This window comes from Jaculus jaculus, chromosome 8 (assembly GCF_020740685.1).
Source record: "Jaculus jaculus isolate mJacJac1 chromosome 8, mJacJac1.mat.Y.cur, whole genome shotgun sequence".
NCBI lineage: Eukaryota > Metazoa > Chordata > Mammalia > Rodentia > Dipodidae > Jaculus > Jaculus jaculus.
In genome coordinates, this window is record NC_059109.1 from 48,569,087 (window position 1) to 48,586,014 (window position 16,928).

Sequence of the window (16,928 nt, forward strand, 5' to 3'; positions counted from 1 at the left end):
TCATGAGCTAAACCTCACAGTCAATAATTTTTACTGCATTCAGGTCTTTCACCTGACCAGAATAGTCCATCTCTTAGGCATCTCTTAGGCCAAGGCTTCAAATTCTTCCACATTCCTACTTCAAATCAGTCCTATACGGCCAAAAGTCAAACAGTCAGGTTTCTAGCAGTAACTGCTCCACTTCTGGGTACCAACTTTACTGTTGCAGTCAGCTTCACATTGCTGACAGAAAACACCCAACCAAGAGCAGCTTGTGGCTTATGGACTACAGGGGGATCTCCATGATGGCAGGGGAAAACTGATGACATTAGCAGAGGTTGGATATCACCTCCTGGCCAACATAATAGATAACAGCAGCAGGAGAGTATGCCAAACACTGGCAAGAGAAAGCTGACTAAAATACCCATAAACCTTCCTCCCAATAACACACTGCCTCCAGGAGCCTCCAATTCCTAAATTGCCACCAGCTGGGAGACTAGCATTCAGAACACATAAGTTTATGGGGGACACCTGAATCAAACCACCACAGATGTAAAACAAATATTGGATAGATCCAGAGAATTCAAGAAAGAAACTAACTCAAGTGAAGCTGACAGAATGTGCATTCATGTCTAAGAATCATGTGCTCTGTACATATACCAATTTAAAGACCAAAACTGTCAGATGATAACACAGAATAAAACTCAACTGTAGGAGGACCGTCTGCCAGCTGTTTGAATACTGTCTGTTGCCACTCACTGATGTCAAGATGACTAAGCTTGGATTTTTGCAGTTGCCCTATGAGAAGCAGGACACACTTCTGAAGCTTCTCATTCTATCAATGGCTGCAGTATTGTCTTTTTCTACTCGTCTCCTTGCTGTCCTGTGATTTGAAAGTGTTGTCCATGAGTTTGCTCCATACTTTAATTACCAGACTACCCCATTTATGGCTGAAAAATGGTTTTATAAATTTCATAAATGGTTTGATGACCGGGCCTGGTACCCTTTGGGACAAATAATTGGAGGAAAAATTTACCCAGGCTTAATGATCACTTCTGCTGCAATCTGCCATGTGCCCCAATTTTTTCCACATCACCATCAACATTCAGCATGTCTGTGTTTTCCTAGCCCCTCTCTTCTCCTCCTTCACCACCACCGGCACATGCAACCTGACCAAAGAGCTCAAGGATGCAGAAGCTGGGCTTCTTGCTGCTGCCATGATTGCTGTAGTTCCTGCACACAGTTCTTGACCTGTAGCAGGTTCCTATGGTAATGAAGGGAATGTCATCTTTTGTATCCTGCTCACTTACTACATGTGGATCAAGGCAGTGAAGACTGGTTCCATCTATTGGGCAGCCAAGTGTTCCCTTGCTTACTTCTGCATGGTCTCTTCATGGGGAGGTTATGTATTCCTGATCAACTTGATCCCTCTGCATGTCCTAGTGCTGATGATAACAGGCCATTTCTCTCTCTGGATCTTTGTTGCCTATTGCACTGTGTACTGCCTGGGCACCCTTCTTTCCATGCAGATCTCCTTTATGGGTTTCCAGCCTGTCCTTTCATCAGAACACATGGCAATCTTTGGAGTCTTTGGTCTGTCAGATCCATGCCTTTGTGGATTACCAGTGAAGCAAGTTGAATCCACAGCAATCTGAAGTTCTTTTCTGGTATTTCCTCAGTTGGCCTTGTCCTGCTCACTGTGGGAGCTCTTCTTATGCTGACAGGAAAAATACCTTACTCGATAGGGTGTTTCTCCTCACTACTGGATCCTTTCTATGTTAAAATAACATCCCCGTCATTGCTTCTATGTCTAAGCATCAGCCTCCAACCCGGGCCTCCTGCTACTTTGACCTGTGGTTCCTCACTTTCATGTTTCCGGTTGGCCTCTATTACTGCTTTAGCAAGCCGTCTGATGCCCAGATTTTTATTATCACGTATGGTGTGTCCAGCATGTACTTTTCAGCTTTAATGGTGCATCTAATGCTAGTGTTGGTATGTGTTATGTGCATTTTTTCTGGAGTCAATGTCTCCCAGGTGCTGTCCACATATATGAAGAATCTGGACGTAAGTCACCCAGACAAGCAGAACAAGAAGCAGTGGGACTCTATTTGCCCTATTAAGAATGAAGTGGCAAGTGGGATGATGTTGGTCATGGCTTTCTTTCTCATCACCTACACTTTTCATTCGACCTGGGTGACCAGCGAAGCCTGCTCTTCCCCTCCCTTGTGCTGTCTGCCCGTGTAGGGATGGCAGCAGGATCACTCTTGTTGACTTCTGGCAAGTGTATTACTGGCTTTGTCATAATACTCCAGAGGATGCAAAGGCCATTTCATGGTGTGATTATGGCTCCTAAATCACAGCAATGGCAAATTGGACAATTTTGGTGGACAATGATACATGGAATAATACATTTCTAGAGTACACCAGGCAATGGCTGCCACAGAAGAAAAGGTCTAGGAGATCATGAGGGAACTTGATGTCAGCTATGTGCATGTCATTTTTGGAGGCCTCACTGGTTATTCCCTTGATGATAGTAACAAATTTCTTTGGATGGTCTGATAGTAGGGAACACAAATACGGGAAAACATATCAAGGACAATGACTATTATACTTCAACTGGGGAATTCTATGTGTATCATGAGGGGTCTGCAGAGCTGCTCAACTTCCTCATGTACAAAATGTGTTTCTACCTTTTTGAGCAGATATACACAGAAGCCAAGCAACCTCCACGCTCTGACTATGTCAGAAATGCTGAGATTGGGAATAAGGACATATTGAACTTGATATCCTGGAGGAAGCCTATATCACAGAGCATTGGCTGGTTAGGATATACAAGCTAGAGGAACTGGATAACCAAGGTTTATCAAGGACATAAATGTCACACTGAGCTCTGATTTGCTTCGCATCATGCATGTCATATTTAGGATGCTGAAGATTTTTCAGGGCGGGGGCACTGAGGTAGGGTCTCACTGTAGCCCAGGCTGACCTGGAATTCACTATGTAGTCTCAGGGTAGCCTCAAACTCACGGCAATCCTCCAACCTCTGCCTCCCGAGTGCTGGAATTAAAGGCGTGCGCCATCATGCCTGGCAAGATTTTTTATATACAGTTGATAAGACCATAGCCAGATGGGATTAGAATTGTCTGGAAATTTTGCCCTAGACAGTATGAGCTGAATCAAATGGAATGATTTTTATAATTCTGAGCAGGTTACCAAATGAAATGTCATGGCTTTAATTTGGCCAGTTAAAAGGGGGGCATTAAAAAAAAAACTCAACTATAGTTATATATCCCTTGAATAAAGGAACAGAGCATGTATAGGAAAAGATGGGAAAAGATCAGGTAAAACAATATACAAGTTGAATCAAATAACATAGCCTTAAAAAGATTTAGAAACCACTTTCCAGGTGGTCTCCCTTTTCTACATCACATCATAATACCTAAGCCCAGAACGGCAGCAGGTCATGTATGATAAGGGCTTTCTGTGATTTGAATCCCATTCTGTCATTTCCATAAAACACCTTAAGTGGGAACTGTCACACTCCCCACCATTGCTGAGTCCCAAGTCAGAAAGTTCTGCTACTCTGAATAGATTCCATCTATGCTGCTTGGGGCAGCACACAGACCTGAGAGAACAATTCTGTATTGGTTTCCTCTGGAACTCAGGATAGACTTGGAATTATGTTCTATGATTTGTAGTGTCTGCTGTCCAGCTCTGAGGATAGATGCCCATGCATGGAGAGATCCCACCCCAGCCTCATTCCCTTTCCACTCCCTTCCCTATCAAAGATTTATGACTGAGGAAAAGGAAAAAAGAAAAATAAATGCAAACTCTATGCCAAGAGGGTATTCTTGGCTATATTTCTACCCTCCTAACAAATTGCTGGATCAAGTTCACCCTGCTAAGTCAACTAATATGATGGGAAATTTTAACTCTTTGTCTACCAGTCTCACAGTGAGGACAGATGAGGTGTGGTTTTCTAATACTGTCATATGGTAATGTTCTCTAGCACTTACAAAAACAGGAGAAATCTTCAAACTAGTTGTGGCAGGTGAGGAGGTAGCTGGTCATATATGTAAGAGAACTGGAGCATTTCTACAATAGCTCCAAGGACCAAAGGATCCTGTTCCCACACGGGGGGCTTTCCTGCTGCTTGCTTTCCCTGTCTGACTCTCCTTGTTGATCTTCCCTGACAGATCTGAGCAGCAGCCTCCGATTTTGGTGTCGTGCTTAATTAAAGTAGGACAGGAAGTGTACACAGCCCGAGGCTTTAGAATCAGATCATATGGTCACTCAGCTCATTAGCCATCATGTACAGCAAGGACATCTTCAAAGCTTCTGGGTTATAACATTTTCTTCCCCAAGCAAACAGGCATAGGAAAATAAAATTATGCTGTATTTTTCCACTGTAGATACCTTTTCTTAAACACAAGTTACTCAACAGCTAAAATGCTTTATTTGATTTCATCCACTCCCAACCTTATGAGGTGGGTGCTGTGGTTACCAGCACTGTATGCATAAGAACACTGATATTAATCTCTACAGAAGGCAGCCACCCAATAAGTGGTAGACATGGGCCTAGAATCTAGTTGGCTAGGGTTTGCAGCACTCATCTATCTGCCTGGCTTGGGTCTTCTCTGACTGTCTTTGGGATGGTTTATATTGCTCAGCAACCTGACAGCACCTATAACCACCTGTGAGGGTGTGAGGGATGATGTAGATGAGGTTAGCCTATGGGCATGCATGTGGGATTATCTTGATTTGGTTAGCTGAGGTAGGAAGCCCCATGTTAACTGAGGGTGGTACCATCCCATGAGCTGGGGCCCTGAACTGAACAAAAAGGAGAGAGCTGGTTAAGCAGCAGCATTTATCCTTTTCTGCTTCCTCCCAATGGACTGAGTGTAGTCAGCTGCCTCAAGTTCCTGTAGTCATGTCTCCCCACCATGTGGAGTGTAACCTGGAACTATATGCCAAATTTAACCCTTTGTCTTCAATAAATTGCTTCTGGTTAGGTAGTTTTTCCTAGCAAGGAGAAAGAAACTAATATAGTCTATGTTCCTGGCACCCCATAGGCTTGTTCCTCAGAAGACCAGTCTGAAATTAAAATTTGTCTACATTCTGTACAAACTCAAGAACTGGGAAAGAATTCCGCCCTCATTGGAGGTCACTACTACCTGTCTGAAATGTTCAACCCTGTCTTCCTGCTATCAAGCTTTCAACACACTTTGCACTCTGTGTTCAAAACTCCAAAGTCACTTCTATGGACACTGGCTACCAAGTTCCACCAGCCTGACCTGTCTGCCAGGACTTGGTGCTATTGCTGTTGCTGTTGCTATTCTGACAGAAACTTTGATTTCTGCAGTCTCAGCAAGCCATGCTTCTGAGTGTGCACCCTCTGTGGCGGTATGCATTCTCCTAGAGACAGTCTAACTGGAGCACATAATCATTTTATAGTAAACTCCCAGTAAAGCGTTCCCAAGAGTGTCCACCCCTGAGGCAGCTTGTCAGGCCCATATGTTAGAATGCCTGAGATTGTCAGGGAGAATTATGAACTGTTTTTGGTTGATTTGGGTTTGGAGTAAGTTTTCTTTTTACTATTTTAAATCATTTTAAATGATTTGCAGATTTCATTTCACTTTATTTCCTTGAGATAGTCTACCATCTCACAATTGTTACTATTTTCAAATAAAACTCCTCCAAGTTAGCAAGAAAGACCACTTGAAGTTGAAGAGCCCACCCAACAGAAGCAGCATGGGTTTCCCCCTTGCTGTTCCCTGTGTGTTAGGCAGCTGTATATTAAGTTCACATTAAAGCTCAAGAGAGACAGTGGGATGCCTGGAAGTGACACTGTCCAAACGGAAGCCCAAAGGGTAAAGAGAATGAGGTCCTCCTCACAGCTGATGAGGGAGCCCCTCAGAAAGGGAACAGGCAGTATTGCTCTGGTTGGCCACCTGGATCTCTACAGTTGTCACTGGGGATAGCTCATCCTAATGTGCTAAAAGGTGAAGAAAATCAGCAACACCACAGCAGGACCTGATCATTTATCTATTGCTTATCGATCTAAAGAGATATGTTGCTGCTAATATCCCAGAATTAATTTCATGGGTCCCTTGAAAGTCTGATAGAGAGTTTAGTACAATGCAAACACTTGTGTTTATTTTCTGGATCATAGCCATAAAATACTCATAACCCTTGGAACCCTTGGCTACAAACCATAGAAACCAATGCTGATTACTTGGCAAAAAGGGGAAGTTATTGGAAGGAAGGGCAAGTTCACAAAAATCAATGAGAATCTGAAGGACCTTGCTTAGAAAAGGGGACCAAAATGAAGGGATTCCAGGGCCTAGTGAGAAAATCCCAAGGCTTTGGTAGGACATATATGATCCCTAAGGCACATCTATCCTTGTGATGACACACCTACTCAGTGTGCCATCTGTCTGAGTCACCAAAGCATCAGAGTTTCGAGAATCAGCATCTGAGAAGCAATCTGGTCAGGACTGTCTCCTAGTTCTACCTAAGAATGTGAGAAGGACTACGACCTGTCAGAGCTCCACAGTGGGAAACGATTAGAACTTCCTTCCATCAGGCCAAATTCCAAGAGAACTCCAACCAACAGGACACTTGGGAGGGGGAAGACTGGGTGCTACCAGAAGAAGGAGAAGGACTGTCTGCTTTGGCATTATATTATTATAATAGGGTGCACACCCTCAGTTTGTTACTATGTGACATGCATAGTATGCGTGAGCATTAAGGTCAGAAGCCCTGACCCTGGCACTTTCTAGCTGTGGGACCCAGTAAGTGCTCTCACTCAGGACTCTCAGGCTGTCTTCTTACCCATGTGGAATTAAAGAACTGAGCCTTTCAGAGTCTGGCACACAGTAGATTTTAATAGTTTACCTTTCTTGAAAGAAAGACATGTTCCTCATTTTGTGTCTTACATAGTTTATAGCCCAGCAAGGCTTTGCTAAAAGCTTTTGACAAAGTCTTTAAAATGAGGAAATGGCAAGAAAGGTAGCAATTAGTAGCCTGCAGCTTGAGCCATGTTCCACAAACAGGAAACCCTCAGCAGGTTGAAGGGATACCTTGCTCAGCAGGTGTGCTAAATGAGGAGCAGCCTCTGCCTCCTTAATTGGATATCTTTCCATTCATTGTGAATCCCCCACCCCCATGTATTTAACTCCTGTTTAGAATAATGGGGTGTCTCTGGATTTTGCAAGAACCTTTGCTGAGAATTAATACTTTTATCATAAAGGACCAATTTTTGCAATTTCTTTTCATGCTGCTTTAGCAAGAAAGATCAAAGTCCTTTAGTCTTAAGAGCGAACTGCTCATGCATCTAAAAATGCCTTTAGGACTTTAAATAGAAGCCATCACAGTACATGACACGTTCTTTGTATAGCTTTGCAGGTCTTCTTTGCCCAGCGCAATGCAACTAGCCATCGCACAGTGCAGCAGATGAAACAAAGAGGTCTGCATCCATCAGCCACGCCTCCTTCAATGGGAGCGTTCAGTGCACAGGGTGCAGGCCTTTGTCTTTTTCTTAGCAGAAGGATAATTCTGATATATGGATATTGAAAATCAAAAAAAACTTTTAGAAAATTATTCGATATTACTTCAATTAAGAAATAAATTGACTTTTTAACTGTATTCAAGATCTACATGAACAGTTTTGTATCTGTACTAGTAAGCCATTCTGATTTCATCAATTCTCAGAGACCTGTCATCCTTTAAAACTATTTAAGGCACTAAAATATTAATAGAAAATTCCAGGTGTGGTTAGGAGCATTGGGAATGTTCAAACAGAGGAAAAAGAACACATAATGCACATTTTGTCTTCAGTTTCACATACAAAGGTGGGCTTGTGAGCATGTTGTTTATATTACTGAAAGAAATCTAGATGTCCAGCACTGGGGGATTCATACATAGAGTGTGTTCTATTCCTAATAGAAAAAAAAAAAAAAAAAAAAAAACCTTATAATAGCCAACCACATGGAAAATTGCTTGTAATGCATATTAACTAAAATAAAATTTAAAATAATATGCTCAGGGCAGGGGAGATGGCACAGTGGATTGAAACACTTTCTTGCAAAACATGCTAGCTTGGATTCAATACCCCAGCATCCACGTAAAGTCATATACGAGGTGACCTCTGAATTTGTGATCCCACAATGGAGGCAGTGCCAGAAGAATCTGACATGTGTTTGCAGGGACAAGAGATCCTGTCTTAAGGAACATGGAGCACAGCTTCACCTTGACATTGTTCTCTGATTTTTGCAGTGGACACATGACACACACACACTTGCATGCACACAAACACACACACAAAATAAATTTTAAATATTAACACAAAACAAAACCAATATGTTCATTATGATCCCAACTTTGTGATGAATGCAGAGCCACAACGGGAAACAGGGAGTGGGCTCACATCGGCTGCAAGTTTTGTTTTAGATGGTGAATTCTAGTTGGTCTCTGTCGTTGTTCTCTTGTGCATCTGCATATTCTAAATGTCATGGCAAGTAGAATTAAAACCAGTAAATTAATTAACATAGAAACAAGACATCATTGACATTGTTTTCTTTTAACACTTACATCTCTCAATCTTAGATTTTAACATTGTTTTGTCTTGGAAAAAATATGAAAGTCCTAGAACAAGGGGTGAATAAGAAACTTACAAATCTCAGATGTGTTCTCTCCTTATACTTAAAATTCTTTGGCTCCACCTGTAATGTTAATATTTGAGTAGATGGTGCAAACACCCTTGTGGATATTTTTCCTTATTAGTTAAACTACATCTGTCCTTAACTAATATACCTTAGGAAGGCTCACATTTGAATATCACCAAGACTATGGTAACCCAAACATCAATTTTCTGTGAAACATATATAAGGTTCCAATAAGTTTAGTTTTTACAATTTCCAAAGGGCAAGTTAGTAGTAATTCCAGTGCTGAGGAAACGTTTGAATCCCCTCCCCCACAATCCTTTCAGCACTGGTAATTTGTTCCTGGCAAGAAACATGGGCTGAGATGTTCACCCCTGCATTAGTAAATCTTTTGAAATCAAAGACTGCGGTGAAGTGAATGATTCTGGAGTCACAGTGCCTGGCTTGAATTTTAGTTCCATCACCAACTAACAAACTTTGTGGCTTTAGAAATATTAGCTAACCTCTCTATGCTTTCTTCATCTATAATGGGGGAAATAGTAACACCCACTGTGGGTACCAGGATGGCCTATGTTAATACATGGGGACCTTAAAACAATGGCACACAGAAATTAGAAGTAAAGAGTAAACTGGCTGACAATTTTCTCCTCCTTCCCACTCTCTCAGCATCCATTCTTCCATTCTGCCTTACACTGGGCACCAAGAATCCAGCCCCTTTGGACAGTACTTCACAAACCCATGCCTCCAGCTTCTGCTAAAATTTGCCAGATCAGGAGCAGGAGAAGACAGAGGTGCTTGGTGTTTCTCCTCCCGGACTCTATTCTTCTTGTGGTGGATGTGGCCACAGCTGAGCCCTTGTGCAGCTCCAGTGAAAGGCTACAACTACTGAGAGGCAGTTCCTGCCCCATAACACGCATTTCACTGGGCCTCTCCAACACCATTTCTTCCACCTGCTGCTGTAAGCCTGGAGATAGTAATAGCTCTCACTTTGCTAACTCCCTGTTTCCTCACTATGCATTGTTGTTTCCCTGCCTGTCCCACCTCTATAAAGTGCCTCCTCATTAAACACATTTTTGTACATACTTTTTAAGTGAGCCATGTGCTTCCCATTAGGATCCTGGTGGACATGGCTGAACATTATGAATATATGTGTCCATTTTCTCATGGTAGTATTGCAGTCAGAAGAGATTGTTGAGCATATAGGTGATGATTTTACAGAGCATGCAAGGCACCAGAAAACTTAAGACTTGTTTGAACTATGAATGTCCAGGTGTACCAAACCACTGAAGAATCACAGTGGTGAATTCTGAAGGAGAGCAGCTTTAGTAAGTTTTGTTTATATGACAGAGTATCTTAGTAGTTTGTATTTTTTTTAAGATTCGTGTCAGCTTGTACCTTTCCTTTGTCCAAAGCACATATGAGAAATGTCAGCTTATGATTTTTATGAAATTTCTACCAAGTTATATTTCTGAGTCAATTACCTACCTCTTCATTTAGCCATCTAATATAAACCAGGAGTCTGCTCTGTGTCAGGGGAACTCTGCTGGGAAGAACATTCTAAACAGAAAACAGGCAATCATAATTCTCATGTATCTTAACTGTAATTGGGGGAAAGAAAAAATTAATTCTCTAATTGCACACATACACATGAGGTAAATTGTAGATTGACACTCTAAAGGGAGACAGGTATGTGATACCGGAAGAATTTTGGATAAGTAAAGTTAAAGTAGTCAGGGAGATGAAGGAGGACACCTCTAAGATGGCAACGGGAGCAAAAACATTAAAAATAAGAATCAAGCCAGGTGGTGGTGTCACACGCCTTTAATCCCAGCATTTGAGAGGCAGAGGTAAGAGGATTACTGAGAGTTCAAGGCCACCCTGAAACTACATAGTGAACTCCAGGTCAGCATGGACTAGAGCAAGGCCCTACCTTGAAACAAAACTAAATAAATAAAATAAAATGAAAATAAGAATCAGGAAGTGTCAGAAAGAATGTAAGAACCAAAGAAAGGGTAGAACTGCTTAAAATGAAATCTTCCAGATACATTGGCCTTGATATTCATGACCTGACAGTGCCTGACACTCCTACACAAGACCTTCATAATCGGAGGAAAAGATGATGACATCCAAATAGAAGAGAAACAAATTGGAAAGAAGAAGAGGTCCCATTCAGGATGAAATTGAGAGGGAGAGAATAGGGGTGGTGGTGGAAATTATCATGGCTTATTGTCTATACTTATGGAAACTATCAATAAAATGTTTTCAGAATGAATCAAAAAGCAGGAGAATTACAGAAAAGAAAACCAAAGCAAAGGTCATGTGCTAAGACCCTTTGGTAAGTGGGGGTGGGGAGAGAGCCATGAGATTGGTGTGGCTCCAGCGGAAGGAAGGAGGGTGGGAAGTATGTGACAGGGCTGAGAGGAAGCTGAGGGATGAAGCAGAGGTAATCTTGAAGTCTAAGATAAGCAGCTTGTTTTATCTCTAAGAGCAGAGCATCATTGAATGATTCTAAGTTGAGAATAAACTCATTGGATCTGAATTTTGCAAAATTTTGTCTCTACAAAAGTTATCTTTCTAAACTCTGGGATTCCAGGACCCCTCCCTGCATGAAAAAGGTAAAAATAAAGACAGAGAATATCCACTTGTTTTCTTGCAGGTGATTAGACTGGGGCTGAATTAATTTCTCCTAATCAAAGGATTCTCAAGCTTCAGCAGTGACAGGTAATTTCATGATGTGATCGTTATTCGTGTCTGTTTCTAATCAGTCCTTGGTACTACATTTCAGCAAGTCAACACTGCTACATATTTTTGTAACTTTCCAGTAATTTTCATGTCACAGCTGTCACTGGGCTCCCTGCTGGACCCAAGTACACATAGCTAATTAATCAATCAATCAAGGAGAGAAAGTCATGTCTGATGCTAACAGTGTGAATCGTTTGCTTGCTAAACTCAATGACTGGTTGAGAGTAGAATTAAAAAAAAAAAATTAAAAACCCTTCTAAATAGAAAGCAGAATTTACAGAATTAAAGATAATTCCTAAAACTAAAACTGACAGGCTGGTAATTTAGAGTGTACACACTGGTCACCTAGCTAGTTAGTCCCTATTGTGGGGGAAAACAAATCTATGGCTAGAACCCTGCTGCTCCGTGTCATTGTTCTGGTGGGGGAAGGCTGGCCAGGAGTGAGAAGAGCAGGAAAAGGGATGAATCGTGGGTCTGGGGACAGGACATCTGCCATCTGGTTCCAGACAAGGCACAGATCAACTGTAGATACAAGCTAGGGCAGGCTAAGTCACATCATCATCAGAGGACCTCATTTCTTCATCACCTGAGAAAGTAAAAGTGTGTCTCCATCAAGTGAAGCATGCTTGTCCGTGCACCATCACAGTGACAAAATACCTAAAATAATTTTGCTAAAAGATAATAAGGACTGGAGAGATAGCTCACTGGGCAAAGCCTTTGCTGTGAAAGTGTGAGAAGTTTGGTTCAGATCCTGTGATAGACAATCTGAGTTGTCACTTTGCAGGCTTTCAAATCACCATGAGAGCAAATCTCTGTGCTAATCTATGAGGGATTGTCTACATTACGTTATTTGAGGTGGGAAGACACATCCTAAATGAGGGCAGTACCATTCCATGGACTGGGCCCCGCTTGACTGCACACAAAGAACAGCTAGCTGGGCACAAGAAGTTATCACTCTGCTTCCATTTTGGACACAGTGTGACCCATGGGCTCTGCTTCATGCCTCTGCCTCCATACTTCCTTACCATGACAGGTTGTAACCTTATGATAAAATTAACACTTCTGGTCAGAAATTTGGTCTCAGCAATGAGAGAGCAACTAATATAGACTTACTGCACCCAGGCAAATGTTGGATGTGGTGGTACATGACTCTAATCCTACGGCTTTAGAGGCAGAGACAGGAGAACACAAGAGGCAAGCTGGCTAAATAGACTAGCCAAATTGGTGGTCATAAATATTTCCTGTTTCAGTAAATAAGGTGGCAAATGATAGCGATACCAAATGTCGACCTCTGGCCTCCACATGCACACACACACATACACGTATACACAAACATGCACACACATACAAGCACCAATGCACAAAACAAGGTAAAAGAGTAGTTGATGAGAATGAGATGGAGCTCTTAGGCTAGTGTTCAGGACACTAAGAGCTAACTAAGGGGGTTTCCCAGGGAATCTAATCAGCTCTTGCCTTGCTTGCCAACCTATGGGTGCCTATAAGATGTCAAGTTTCTGGTAACTGTTATCCACATGGAGCTAAGAGTGCCCAGATCCTGGAAGAGATAGCCAAGAAGACAGTGAGTACCTTCTCCCCCTGGCCAGCATAGCCAGTCCTGTCCACCTGTACTCGTTCCTCACCTCCTGGAGCTGCCACCTCCCAACTCTTGCCTGCCTGATTCCATGAACATAATTCACTGAATCTCAGCTCAGTAAGATCACCTGCATTTCACAAGAAAAGCTGGTCTGTCTACTCTAGACCTCCTCAAGCCCCCTCTTTTTTTTTTTTTTTTTTAAATATGACATGATCTTAGGAGAGAGGAAAAGCTGCCTAGCCCTGACATCAGGGTTATGCCCATGGACATCAGCTTTCTGTGTCATAAAATCTGTTCGTTGTACCAGTGTATTATTCCACAAACTTTTAGTGCACATTTCTCTGATAGCAATTTTAATTTGAATCACAGAGCAAACAATCTGTGATTACACAAAAACAAAAAGCAGAGGAAGAAGGACTTAAAGTGTCAAAAAGGTACTGGGTGAACACTAATTTCTACTACTCTTATCACTTAAAAACATGCCAGAAAGTCTTGCACCAAGCTCTTTCCACATCTGAGCATAGCTAGCTGAGGGCCCAGTGGCAATGACGAAGAGGGACACTGAGAAGGCAGAAGTAAATCCACACGGGTCTGACCAGAGCAGGTTCTGTCTTTGAATCACTTCCTCCTCAAAGTGCTCAGGGAAGATGAGATAGACTCATGGTGAGCAAGTGAAAATAAAAATGCATGGGAGGGGAGGGCCAGAGGCACTGAGGGGCAGATGGAACTAGGGAAAGTGGAGGAGAAAAAGAGCTTCCTGGTTGGCCCAGGTGTTTGGAATATACCTTTCTCCGCAAACCTGAAGGGCAAGATGTTGCATGTGAGAGTGTCAGAGTACCTGCATGTGAGGCACAGTGTTTTGGAGAAATGCAGCAGGAGGACTTGCAGCTGCAGGGGATCGCCAAGGGGGCAGGGTGCGCACCAGAACCCTTTAGCAACAGAGCTGTCTGTGGAACATAAACCACTGGAGACAGTGGTGATGGGGCATGGGCACGCAAGCCGAGAACCCTAGTTCTTTCCCTTATAATAAGTGTTCAGGGCTCAATCTCCACTTAAATTTCCATCCCTCACTTCTGCACTTTTCCACTGCAAACAGCTTCTGGCCCTTGCCTCTCCATTTCCTTGGGGTTGGGGGAACCCCTTCGGAATACAGAAGTTTCAACATCCCTCTAGAATAATTAGTCAGCTTTTTAATTGCTTCTGACGGTTTCAGGCTGATAGTGGGGGAAAAAAAAAAAAAAAACAGGTACTTTATCACAATGGAAAGCTCTTCCTTGAAATCATAAAGAATATTTTTTTCCTCACTGCAAGTTTTTTTTCTCGAGAGAAAAGAAAAAGCTGAATGAAGTGAGTTTAAAAGCATAAGGGAAAAGCAGCTCCTGTGAAACGTGGGTGATGTGACACTGCTGGGTTCCCGGCCAATGGAAAATGTGACATACGCCAGGCTCGTGCAATGCTCAGCCTAAGTGGCTGCAAATTAATTGAAAAATATCCCAGATAACCCACATGGTGGTGAGTGCCCAAGGTTGCTGGGGAACAAAGACAGGAAAGAGCTTTTGTTTGGTTGCAGGTGCAGATGACCTTGTGAGAGGCACACTATAAATTGCTGAAATTGTGGGATGATAAGCCAAGTTGATAGATTCCTGTCACTCTCTCTCTCAGTAACAAATGGGCTCACCTTCCTGAAGTCTACAGAAGCATATACATCAAGAAGCCCATCACTGCTCCGGAGCTTCGAAGGCAGGCACATTAACAACCACCCAGAAGAGAGATGTGTTCACACTATTCCTGTACATGAGATTCACTTCCTTGCAATGTCCTTTTTGTGTTTTTTTTTTTCTCTTGGAGTTTTACTCTCCTTCTGTAGTCCTTGGAACAAGGATGTGGCTTTAGCAAATGATGTAGCAGGGCTACCATGCAATAATCACTAGAACTACTTCTCTAATGTGCAGAGCAGATGGGTACAACCAAAGGAGGCAGGAAGCAGAAGGGTGTGCTGACAGACCACTTTGCCGGAAGAAACCAGAGAGACCGAAGCAACTCTGTAGAAGGATGTCTTTCACTGGAGCATAGAGCAGCTTAAGTGACTGAAGCAACTCTACACTGTTGCCGAGAGACCCCTGTCAGGGTCTAGAGCCCTTGTTCTGTGCTTACCCTCTAGAGCACTTTACATCTGTTCCAAGAAATAGCACATTGCAGCAGACACTCTACATTCCCTCTGCTATTCCCCTGGGTGAATGAGCAGGAAGTGCTCTTGCTCCCTCCCCCCCCCCCTCGTTCTCTCAAAAACTAAATGGCAATGCATTGATTTAGAAGTCCTAGGAAATGGGTTGAGGTTTTGTTTGGGAAGTAGGACAGTGGATTTTGGAATCCACCTAGCCATCTTTTCCAGCTTAGCGTGCAACATGGGACTGTTATTGGCTTTCTGTAAGCCTCAGTTTCCCTGGATGTTAGTGGGAACGCTAGCACTCACCTGGCACAGTCGAAATACACACAGGGCATACTACATAGTAAGCTCCCAAACAGCGGTGGTTTCTGTTCCCAAAGAAGCGCTTTGGTGTGAAGATGTGTGTCTAGAAAAATCTGTCATGCTGCGTGAGAAAGTGCATGGAAGCACAGGTGAAGTTACCTGCCCAGCTAATCAGAATGTGTGTGGCTTTGGAAGACAATCAATCACACAGCAGCATCTTGTTAGCTATGTGATTCCTATGAAGTGGCTCAATCATCCTGGATCCCGTTTTGCTTACTCCTATGTCACACCGTGAGTATGATATTGCTTCTACAGTGCTTTCTCAGGTTTCGAGCTACAGTTTCCTTTCTGCATTATTTCAGTCTAAGTTCTCTAGGGAAAGACATTCAATAAGGCTGATGCATCAGCATGGGGAGACGGAATTTATGAAACTGACTCTGGGACTATGGAGGGAGGCTGGCAAGTACAAAATCTAAAGGGGAAGCAGGAGGTTGGAAGCATAAGAAGATCTGGGATTATAGTTCAAGTCCACAGACTGTCAGGCAGGACACAAGGAAGGGCTGATGCTGCAGCTGAAGTCCCAGGGCCATCTGATACAGCTTCTACCTCTCTTGTTCAAACATCTGTCTTTCTTTAAAATATATTTTCTTATATGTATACAATGCATTTTGATGCCACTCTCCCCCAATTACCCCCTCTCTTGTCTTTCTCCTTCCCACTAGGACTCTTAATTCCCCTTTGATCCCTATCCCACTTTAATGTATTACTTTTGTTTGTCCCTTTCTTTCTTTCTTTCTTTCTTTCTTTCTTTCTTTCTTTCTTTCTTTCTCTCTTTCTTTCTTTCTTTATTTTTTGATCCACTGAGTAAAGTTAGAGTCACTTGCATGATCATAGGCAGCAGGTTATTTACTGGAGAATGTGAAACCTACCTGTGGCTACACCCCAAAAGGTCAAAACTCCTCATCTCTCAGCAACCAACACTTTCCACTGTTTATTCTGGGGGCTGTGGGGTCTCATGGACTTTCTCATCCATGAAGATATATTGACAGGCTCTTTCTGTTTTGTTTTGTTAAGTTGGAGCCTTCAACTGCTGAGATGAGGCCCACTTATTTCATAGAAGACAATATACTTTATAATCAGATGTCTGATTCAGAACAATCTGCAAAAAGTGGAGGTTTCTACTTACTAGGAAGCACTTCACTATATTCATATGCGAAAGCATCACAGAAGAGAAGCGTTGATTCATTGCTACTAATTGACTCAAATCCCCCAAGATAGAAATAAATGGCTTCAAACCATTTAAAGACCAACCAAACAGAGGAGTAAAACCCCTTCCAGAAGCATCCAAAATAGTGTTTAATCAGATATCTGACCACTGTGATCTCACCATTGAAAACAATGCAGCCAGCTTGTTAACACAGATTTGAGAAATTAGCACTTGGATGCTTGATGGAAAAATTCATTTCTTCAATTAGATCTG

At 42.5% G+C, this 16,928-nt stretch overlaps 1 pseudogene; it reads left to right on the forward strand.

Moving 5' to 3' along the window:
• Positions 1 to 748: 748 nt before the first annotated feature.
• On the forward strand, positions 749 to 2,854 carry LOC101598892 (annotated as a pseudogene).
• The last annotated feature ends 14,074 nt before the right edge of the window (positions 2,855 to 16,928 follow it).